The following is an 11,342-nucleotide window of genomic DNA, read 5'->3' as shown; positions in this document are numbered from 1 at the left end:
AGTAATTAATAATCGAGGATGGGTTGAAATAACCAATCCTACGCATAATGACATTATATTTTCTATGAATAAACCAGTAGAAGCAGAACTCTATAATGTTGAGAGCCAGCCAGAAACCATATCTGAACGCGCAAAAGAAGTCATATCTCGCTTACGGACAGATCACTTAAATCCAGAGGAACGTGCAAATTTAATAAATTTATGTATTAATTATTCGGACATATTTTATCTTGAGGGCGAGTCTTTAACATTTACAAATAAAATAAAACATAAAATTCAGACTACCGATGAAATTCCAGTTCATACAAAAACTTATAGGTATCCTTATGTTCATAGGCAAGAAGTAAGAGACCAGATTAAAAAAATGCTAGAACAAAATATAATTAGGCCATCCAATTCTGCTTGGAGCTCTCCAATCTGGGTAGTGCCTAAGAAGGCAGATGCTTCCGGCAAAGTTAAGTGGCGTCTTGTAATAGATTTCAGGAAGGTCAACGAAAAAACCATAAATGATAAATACCCCATTCCCAATATATCTGACATACTAGACAAGCTAGGAAAATGCCAATACTTCACTACTTTAGACTTAGCTAGTGGGTTCTATCAGGTTGAAATGGACCCCCAGGATATTCACAAAACCGCGTTCAATGTTGAAAACGGCCATTATGAATTTTTACGTATGCCTATGGGTTTGAAAAACTCACCTGCAACTTTCCAGCGTGTCATGGACAATGTTCTAGACGGATTGCAAAATAAAATATGTGTAGTATATTTAGATGATATTGTTGTATTCAGTACCTCCCTTCAGGAGCATATTATTAATTTAAGAAAAGTTTTTGATAAATTACGTTCATCCAATTTCAAAATTCAGCTAGATAAATCAGAATTTCTTAAACTTGAAACAGAATTTTTAGGCCATGTAATAAGTAACGAGGGTGTTAAACCTAACCCTAATAAAATTCATGCTATTCAAAATTATCCACTACCGAAAACCACAACCGAAATTAAACGTTTTCTAGGATTAATAGGCTATTACAGAAAGTTCATTCCGGATTTTGCACGTGTAACAAAACCACTTACTCAATGTCTTAAAAAAGGTTCCAAAATTACTTTTGATAAAGCCTATACAGAATGCTTTGAACATTGCAAAACCCTTTTGACAAACGATCCCATTTTACAGTATCCAGATTTTTCCAAAGATTTTATTCTCACTACCGATGCGTCAAATGTTGCTATTGGTGCAATTTTGTCGCAAGGAACAGTAGGTTCAGATAAACCAATAGCTTATGCCTCCAGAACCCTTAACTCCAGTGAATGTAATTATAGTACAATAGAAAAGGAATTGCTTGCAATAGTTTGGGCTACTAAATACTTCAGACCTTATTTATTCGGCCGTAAATTCAAAATCATCACTGATCACAAACCGTTACAATGGATCATGAACCTAAAGGAACCCAGCTCGCGTCTTACGAGATGGCGTCTTAAGCTTTCAGAATACGATTTTACTGTAGTATACAAGCAGGGAAAAATTAATACTAATGCCGATGCACTTTCCAGAATTGAATTACATAATGATGAAACGAACTCTATAGCAGTAAATGTGTCAGAAGGATCTCACGATCCAGAAGATGAATCTAGGACAATAACGAATAGTGTGTCCTCTTCAAGGACCGCAACTGCCAGCAAATCCTCTTCAAGGACAGCTACTGCTAGTGAATCCTCTACTGTACATACTAGCCACGAGGAACCTATATTAAATATCCCAATCTCTGACGACCCATTAAATAAATTTTCTAGACAAATAGTACTTACCGTTGTAGGCGACATTAAAGGCCGCACCGTTGTCACCAAACCATTCGATAACCATACGCGAACATCTATTCAGTTATCAGAATCCAGCCTAGAGGTAGACGTTATTAACTCCATTAAAGAATATGTTAATCCTAAAATTAAAACTGGTTTATTAATAAATCCAAATGAAGCTATGTACAAAATAATTCCTATAATACAGAGAGCTTTTAAAAATTCATCTATGTTCCTTACCGTGACAAAACCGAAATAGAAATAGGGAACCTGAAATTAACTACTTACCTGAACAGACAGTTTTTATCCAGAATCCAACAGCTTCACGACAGAAACTAGCCCCACGTTATACCCATGATGTAGTTATGGCTGACTTACCTATTCATATATATACGAGGAAAAAACGAAACCCAATCGCCAAAAATAGACTCAAAAGAGTGCCTAAATCGGCGCAATTGTTACAGGAAACTGCTGACCCTCTTTCTTCTCCTGAGCCAACAAAAGTCCACATGTTCTGCGAACGTCACCAGTACGAGACTCTCCAAGGCAGCTATCTTGTCATCATCCCTAAGCAATGTTTTATGGAGGCCCCAGAATTTACCATTTCGAACTCCAAGGATCGTCTAAAAGGCCAGGCGCTCAAGCTACTGAATATGCCCAACTACACGACTACTGAAGAAGACTCACAGGCTACTCTTACACTAAACTCAGTAAGCCTGAAAAATCTACAAGAAATCAATACAAGAATCTCCATGCAGCAACCTATAAAACTGAAAAATGAAGACAACTACGGTATCTATCACACTACGATACCTATGTATGCATTGATACTATTAAGTGCATGCGCCCTCACTAGCGTGTACTTATGGAAGAGATATACCGGATCCTTGGCTGAAACATCAAAACCGAATGACAATAGCAAGATAGAGATGCCAGCTGGCTACGCTCGACCTAGAAGAATAGATCCTGATCATCCTCCAGCGCAGTTTACGACAACAGTCTTCAACAGGCGCTGTTCTACGGGGGGAGGTGTTACACCATCCTAACTACGATACACCTCAATATAAGTGTATCCACACCTTTATTTTAATATTCAGAAACCCAAGTGTGCACACAGCTTTACCGCGCTGTACCGCACACGGTGCAAGATTTCAACATCAATTCGAGGGAATATCCAAGTCAGCAGAAGCGGCCACCACCATCGTGCGACCAGCGGAGGACCTCATTCTTTTACTCCACTTCAGTAGGGAATCACTCTTAGTTTGTAATTCGTAATTAGTAATTTTAATTTTAATTAATGTAAAAGTTATAATTAATAAACTATTATTTAAAATTTGCTTTTTTTTGGCACCCACGGCTGCAGCTATCGTTACTAGGCTGTAAATCGGCATGAATGTAAATATTATTAATGATGACAACAAAATGGTACTTACATAAAATCTTAAAAAAATATTTTTTATAGCATCTCCCATACTTACACGAAGCGGGGATGGTTTTTTTTCGCATCCCTTCCACTGTGTCGGATATCGTTGGATAGGTGTTTAAAAAATATTATGAGTATTCTTAGATCATTTTCCGATTTAGGGATCCATTGACCATATTTTGTGAAATATGAAGTTTTAAAGTGGAAAAAATTGTTAGAGTCATGTGTCGGCCCTTCTACCAGCTATTAAGTATTAACGGGTGTTTCTGGAAATGTGAAAAAAATTCACGGGAGTAGAAAATATGCTGAATTTAAAAGGAAAATTATCATGGCTAATACATATTTTTAACGTGTTAACGTACTAGCGGCATTACTTATGAGTTATGACGTTATACTCCACTCGGGCTAACTTGTCGCTAGCGGTCATTGACTCCCTGTCAAAAACTTGCCATTTTCCATATATTTAAACCGCGATTGACAATGAAGTGTCAGATTGTCAATCGTGGTTTTATATGGAAAATGACAAGTTTGGATTCTGACAATTTTAATCGCATGTGCCAAAACACAAACAACAATACCACCAAAGAGGAACACGTCCATCGAATATGTCATATTTTTAAATTCGTAGGTAACAAGTTAACAACCCTAGCGACGATTTTCGTCATAATACGTCAAATTTAAAAATTTCAACATCAGTTCTAAGTCGGTACAGAGTAGACAGAATGATAGAGTATGCCGACTTAGAACTGATGTTGAAATTTTTAAATTTGACGTATTATGACGAAAATCGTCGCTAGGGTTGTTAACTTGTTACATACGAATTTAAAACTATGACATATTCGATGGACGTGTTTCTCTTTGATCGTATTGTTGTTTGTGTTTTGGCACATGTGATTAAAATTGTCAGAATAAAATTTTGAAAACTTTATTTTTAATATTTAAAAATAAATTAAGTATATCAGCCAGCGCGAGGCACATTCCGTTCATAATCCTAGTGAAACCCGACGAATTTGACAGATATTGAAACCTGTCCGTCTCTTTGCAGTCGAACTACTGGTCGTTATGTCTATTGTGGTCGGTATACTCTATCATTCCGTCTACTCTGGCGATAGCTCGGGTGTCGGTTTTTTGGACACATCAAAGGGAATTCACGCACGCTAACGTTTGTTGTACGGGAGCCCCCCGATTTGTTGTTAGCGGCAACGGAATACACAATCTGTAAAAATTTCAACTCTCTAGCTATTACCGTTCTTGAGTTACAGCCTGGAGACAGACGGGCAGACGGACAGACATCGAAGTCTCAGTAATAGGGTCCCGTTTTTACCCTTTGGGTACGGAACTCTAAAAATTGAGAGTAAGTATCTCAAAGTAGTTGTTGGGATTGGGGAATACATAATCTATTCTATACTATATAGTTTTATTTGCAATACTCGTTTTATTTGCAAAAAATGTATATTATAATCAATTTCATTTCTATAATGAAGAAGAATTTAGGATTCGATATCGTCTGAAAAATTGAAATTCGGAATTCTGACAAATGAACGAAAATAAACAAATCCCATGTCAAATGAAAATGATCAGAGATTAGTTAATTTTCGTCTGATCAATGGTTTGAAATTCCCAGAAAATTTTTTGAAAGCAATGACAGTCTGCAATTCCTTCTTTTGACATTTAATTTGCATTTTTGATAGGTTATAGTGAAGCAATGAACGAAAACAAACAAATCGCTTGTCAAATTAAAAAAGACCATAGATTAGTTAATTTTCGGCTGATCAATGTATCAGAAACTGAAACTGATTTAACATCCATGCTAAATTAACAGCAGTGTTAGTTGATCAGTGATTTGACATACCTTTCAGAAACCGGGGGAAGTATAAAATTACTTTTAAATTTTTTTCGAGAACTTTGATACACTCTCAATGTACAACTCACCACGGGTGCGGCGACTGACGGACGCTCAGTTGATTATTAAATATTAATCTACTACTGGACAAAACTTTGGTCGGTATGAAATGACTTTGCAAACAATAGCATAATTACCTCCCCTACTATTAGTAAAGTCCTAAATCCTGATTCCTGACAGATCATTGTCCCAAAGAAAAACAAACGCCTATTATATTTTAAAAGCAAATAATATCAAGTAGGTATGCTCTTCTGTTCGATATCTTTTCTTCTTATATATAAAAATGGATTTCCAAATGTGTTAGTCGCGCTAAAACTCGAAAACGGCTGAACGGATTGGACTGATTTTAGTCTTAAAATATTCGTAGAAGTCCAGGGAAGGTTTTAAAGTGACACGAAGTTCACCGGGACAGCTAGTAGATAATATTATCTTTTCTTCCTGCAGAGTCCAACTACGTTTAATTTTAAATTTTAAAACGACATTTAATATAGTGCCGAGACATGTGTCTCGGGCAACACCTAGTAAAGTATATATAAGTCCATGTGGACTTACATAATATACTTTACTAGGTGTTGCCCGCGACTTCGTCCGCGTCGACTTTAGTTTATAGTTGTTCCCGTACATCGATTGAGTCGTTTACGCGCAAATCAGAAAAGTATATTGAGTAGAAACCGCACATTTTTCCGGGACAAAAAACATTCCTTGTCCCAGATTCAGATTAGTATCTACAATCTCCATACCAAATTTCATCAAAATAGATTAAATAGTTTAGGCGAGAATCATAAAAGATTATTGTGCAGGAACCGTATATTTTCCGGAATATAAAGTATCTCTTGTCCTTTCCAGAGACTGAAAGTATTGCCATACAAAAATCAAAATAGATTGAATAGTTTATGCGACAATCATAAAAGTTTATTATGCTGGAATCGTACATTTTCTGGGACAAAATTAGTATTCCTTGTCCTTTTCCGAGACTCAAAGTATCTCCAGTCCAAATTCCATCAAAATAGATTGAATAGTTTACGCGCAAATCATAAAAGTGTATTGTGCAGTAACCGTACATTTTTCCGGGACAAAATGTATCCTATGTTCTTTTTGGGACTCAAAGTATATTTATACCAAATTTCAGCAAAATGGGTCCAGCCGTTTACGGGTGATGTCGTGACTCGTGACCATGCGAAATATAACGTTCCGCGCAGCTTCGTACGCGTAAATTAGATATTACACAGACAAATTAGTCCACAAAAAATAGCCTATGATCCTTCACGTGGTCTACTTCTTATCTGTGCCAAATAACAGAAAAATTGCTCCAGTAGTTCGTGAGATAAGCCCTTTCAAATTATTTCCCCCCTTTTTTCCACATTTTCCTCTATTTCTTTGCTCCTATTAGTCTTAGCGTGATAAATCATAAAATATAGCCTATATCCTTCCTCGATAAATGGGCTATCTAACACTGAAAGGATTTTTGAAATCGAACCTGTAGTTCCTCAGATTAGCGCGTTCAAATAAGCCCTTTCAAATAATGTTCCTCATATTTTTCACATTTTCCTCTATTTCTTCGCTTCCATTAGTCTTAGCGTGATAAAATATAGCCTATAGCCTTCCTCGATAAATGGGCTATCTAAAACTGAAAGAATTTTGCAAATCGGACCAGTAGTTCCTGAGATTAGCGCGTTCAAACAAACAAACAAACAAACTCTTCCCAATTATAATATTAGTATAAAGTATAAATAACGTAAATAATACCCTTATATGACCTTTATCTTATATCTTTATATAATTCAATTCTTGTATATATTATATAGTTGGAATCTCGGAATCGGCTCCAACGATTTTCATGAAATTTAGTATAATATAGGCCTTTTTTTTATAATAGAATATCATAGTATATAGGGGGTTTCGGGGCCAATAAATCGATCTAGCTAGGAATCATTTTTAGAAAATGGCATTTTATTACGCGGGTCCACATCAAGCGAGCCGCGGGCGAGGCCCGCCGCGCGCGGCAAGCGAGCAGCCGCGGGCGAGGCATGCTCGCAGAAGGCGAGGCGGACGGGCGTACACAGCAAGGTTGCCTCGCTCGAAAATAGGATAATCTCGTCTGTATGATCCTAACAAAGACTCCATTTTTTTAGATTCCTTACCCTCCCCTATTCCCTCTTAAAAGGCCGGCAACGCACCTGCAGCGCTTCTGATGCTGCGAGTGTCCATGGGCGACGGAAGTTGTTTTCCATCAGGTGACCCGTTTGCTCGTTAGCCACTTTATTTCATAAAAAAACAAAGTTTTATAAGATCGTGGCAAAAAAGGAAACAAACGCTTCTATCATACTAAAACCACAGAATAGATAATAGCTAAAACGTAATTTTTGACGTGTTTGACAGTTCTCCTTGGAATTTGGAAATCGCAGACAACAGATTTTCAATTACTGTGCGACAGCCAGGTGCCGCTTGGGGATTGATGGGTTAAAGTTTGATCTTGAATATTATGCAAGAATTAGTCAGCCTCATTTTAAAAATCTATACTTCTATACTAATATTATAAGAGCTAAACTTTGTTTGTTTGTTTAATTGTAACGAATAGGCTCAAAAACTGCTGGACTGATTTTATAAATTCTTTCACCATTCGAAAGCTACATTATTTACGAGTAACATAGGCTACTTTTTATTTTGGAAAATATGGGGTTCCGTAAGATATTTCAGTTTTTTGGAAACAACCAGAAAATTTACTTATTTTGCGTAGGTACGCTGCCTAAACTATAAAAGATAGAACCATACAATGTTCTAAGTAAATGTAGATCTTATAAATATCTACAAAAACGTCCGCGACACACTATACCTATCTATGTCAAGTGAGGCACAACAACCAAATTTTTATTTAAAAACCTTGATTTTTTTTTGGACTACATTTAAATGCATTTATTTTACTCATGATAATAATCCTTATCAAAAAAAAATATTTCATCTCAAAGTACAGTTTATGTGGACAATATTTGGTCTTTGAATGATTAAAATTGGACATTTGGTTTAGAAGTTATGGCGAAATTAAAATATTGCGATTTACGCCCGTTTCGAAGTGGGTGCTACCAAGGCGGGGGTGCGCCCGCGGGAGGGGAGTTTAGATCTATGAGTATTGACTATTGAATAGTAATGTATCTATCAGTAGTATCGACGGAGAGCTGACGACCAAATCAGTCATGTTACATGTGGCTTCACCTGTGTTAAAACTCCGTTAGCTACTTCCCTGAACAACCCTTTCTGATAATCTGCGTGCTGGCAGGCCGTGGGCGGTGGGTGTGGGAGTAGTGGGCGGGGAAAAAAAGAAAAAAAATGTAGGTTCAGCTGTATTAAAACTCCGTTAGCTACTTCCCTGAACAACCCTTTCTGATAATCTGCGTGCTGCGTGCAGATTATCAGAAAGGGTTGTTCAGGGAAGTAGCTAACGGAGTTTTAATACAGCTGAACCTACATTTTTTTTCTTTTTTTCCCCACCCCACTACTCCCACACCCACCGCCCACGGCCTGCCAGCACGCAGATTATCAGAAAGGGTTGTTCAGGGAGTACAGTCATGACTGATTTGGTCATCAGCTCTTAGTCGGATAGTAGTAGTAGATCTATGAGTAAACAAACAAACAAAGTTTACCTCTTTATAATATTGGTTTAGATTAAAAACTCATTTATTCAGTGAGTGACATTGGCTATATATTTTTTACCCGTGCGAAGCCGGGGCGGGTCGCTAGTAATATTATAAAGCGGAAGAGTTTGTTTGAATGCGCTAATCTCAGGAACTACTGGTCCGATTTGAAAAAATCTTTCAGTGTTAGATAGCCCATTTATCGAGGAAGGCTATAGGCTATATTTTATCATGCTAAGACTAATAGGAGCGAAGAAATAGAAGAAAATGTGGAAAAAATGGGGGAAATTATTTGAAATTGCTTAATATCTTAATAACTACTGGAGCAATTTTTATGTTATTTGGCACTGATTTTCTCTGCGGAAAATTGTAAGGTTTCCGTGAAATTCCTAAATTACGCGGGCGAAGCCGCGCAGAACATCTAGTGTACCAATAAAGCTCCGATAACTTCAAACACTGCTGAATTTGGATAATACTATTAATTATGTTTTCGGTAAATTAATAGTCTACTTTTTACCAGTAGGTAGGTACCTACAGATACCTACTTTCGTGTCAATAAGGATAAAAAGTTACTCTCACTCACACTCTTTCTATATTCTCATTTCTATCTACTCTTTGTAGATATTTATGGGTATGAATCTGAGGTGAACACCTACAAAAACACAAAAGAGAGCATTAATAGGTATAATTAGTTGAAACAATTGAAAATACTTATAACAATATTCATGTTTACATTCACAAAATATTAATTACACCTTGCTTCTTAAACAATAAAAAATCCTAGATATTATTTTCAGCATGACTTTTTACCTCAGAATACAGAATAAACTGTATTCTGAGCTTTTTACATTTGCAACTCTCCTAGGGTCTCCGGTCTATATTACAATTTACAGAATAATGTCTGATAACTATTTTTAAAGTTTCGCCCGGTATATAATTTAAGAGACAAAGCTTACGAAAATGCTATCCAACACATAAAATTCGCAATGACCCACTCCAATCGTAATCCATTAATATTTATTATCATATGTGCCGACTAGTCGCTGACTAGTGGGTAAAGCCGACTATCCGGCCACTTTTGTAGTCGGCGACTAGTCGGCAATTGTCGGCAAAAAGCGCCGACTAATCGGCTTTTTACTTTTTTGGTATTATTGAAATTACATTAAAAAAACCTTGATTATTATATTTTATAATGGGTTAATTTCACACTCAATCAATGTTACACATTTTAAAATTAAATGAAGTGTTTCTGAAATTACTTGCTAGTAAAGAAATTCTTTTTGTAAATATAATTTTAACAACAAATAAAGTATGTATTATTAAATCAAGATTTCATGTATCTACATTAAATATTAAATGAACAGTAACAGCTGTAGATATCATACAAACAAAATAAAGTAATGTACGCGAAGCAAACAGCACGATTCGACACGTTTGCAGGCGGCGTGTGCGACCTGCCCGCGAAACAGCAGTAAAAAAGCGTTACGGAAACTTCCGAAACTATGATTGGCTTGACCGACTAGTCGGCCGATTAGTCGGCTTCTTTGCAGCCGACTAATCGGCTAGTCGGCCAAAGTCATGATCGGCACATCTCTATTTATTAGCTCTTAGTAGTAATCTCTGACTGAAGGTTATAAAATTTAATTTCATAGAAAAGTGCTTAAAGAAGTTTCCGGTTTTATTTGTTTTCAAACCTAAATAGATAATCGTAATTAATATAATAAAAACGCTTCATAACCATTAAAAAATAAAAATTATAAATGCCAGGTTGAAAATTTTTAAAATCTTAAATTGCCGGGTCTTGAAACAGCTAAAATAAAGAAAATTCCCAGGACTTCAGGACTCCGGGTGTCTCAGGACCCAAAACCTATACACAATTAATACACATGACTAAAATTAATTCAACCACAACACAATAACCATGAAGGTAATATAGAGAGGAGGTGTCGTAATCGAATTTCCTTAATAAACGACGCGTGACAATTTCCGGGGTGAGGGGGTGTCAAGCTCCGCCCACTTTTCAATCTTTCATCTATCGGCTAAAAGCAAAACTACTAGCTTAGGTCGATGTTGATGTTACTACGTAGTTAAGCTATCTAACACTAGATGTCAAAATTCTTGAATATTATGGGACGTACTCATACTAGTATTTTGACCGATTTTTTAATGTAAAATAAGGGGACATACGAGTAAACGAGTCACCTGATAAACTCAAACTTTTTTATTCAGAATAAATTTTTGCAAATGTTCTCTGAACGTCTACATGATGCCTACCACCGGTGATAGAAAGCAACTTTCGTCGCCCATGGACACTCGCAACATCAGGGGGGGGGAGGGAGGGGGGAGAGGTGGATCGCAATGATAGTTTTGTATGCTAAAAAAGTAGCGTTAGCAAAATTTTCTGATAGCATTAATTTATAGGTAAGTAATCGACCAATTCTGTACATTAACGGCCATTCCCAATATTTGATCTATCTCTGGTTTTGCCTTATTAGAGATAGGAATAGCTCACATTAGACATTAGAGACATATATTTTATGTCAATTGTGAGCTATTCCTATCTCTAGTAGGGCAAAACCAGAGATAG

General features: G+C 36.6%; 1 long non-coding RNA gene across 1 annotated transcript; it reads right to left on the bottom strand.

Moving 5' to 3' along the window:
• Positions 1-9,424: 9,424 nt before the first annotated feature.
• Positions 9,425-9,803, bottom strand: LOC121739105. The gene is made up of 2 exons (XR_006037395.1): positions 9,604-9,803; positions 9,425-9,565 (listed from the first exon to the last, which is right to left on the bottom strand). It is a non-coding gene; the product is annotated as an uncharacterized LOC121739105 (long non-coding RNA).
• Positions 9,804-11,342: the final 1,539 nt, after the last annotated feature.

The sequence above is a fragment of the Aricia agestis genome, chromosome Z (assembly GCF_905147365.1).
Source record: "Aricia agestis chromosome Z, ilAriAges1.1, whole genome shotgun sequence".
Lineage (NCBI taxonomy): Eukaryota > Metazoa > Arthropoda > Insecta > Lepidoptera > Lycaenidae > Aricia > Aricia agestis.
The sequence above is the reverse complement of the archived record's forward strand: the minus strand, read 5'-3'. Positions and strand labels throughout refer to the sequence as shown.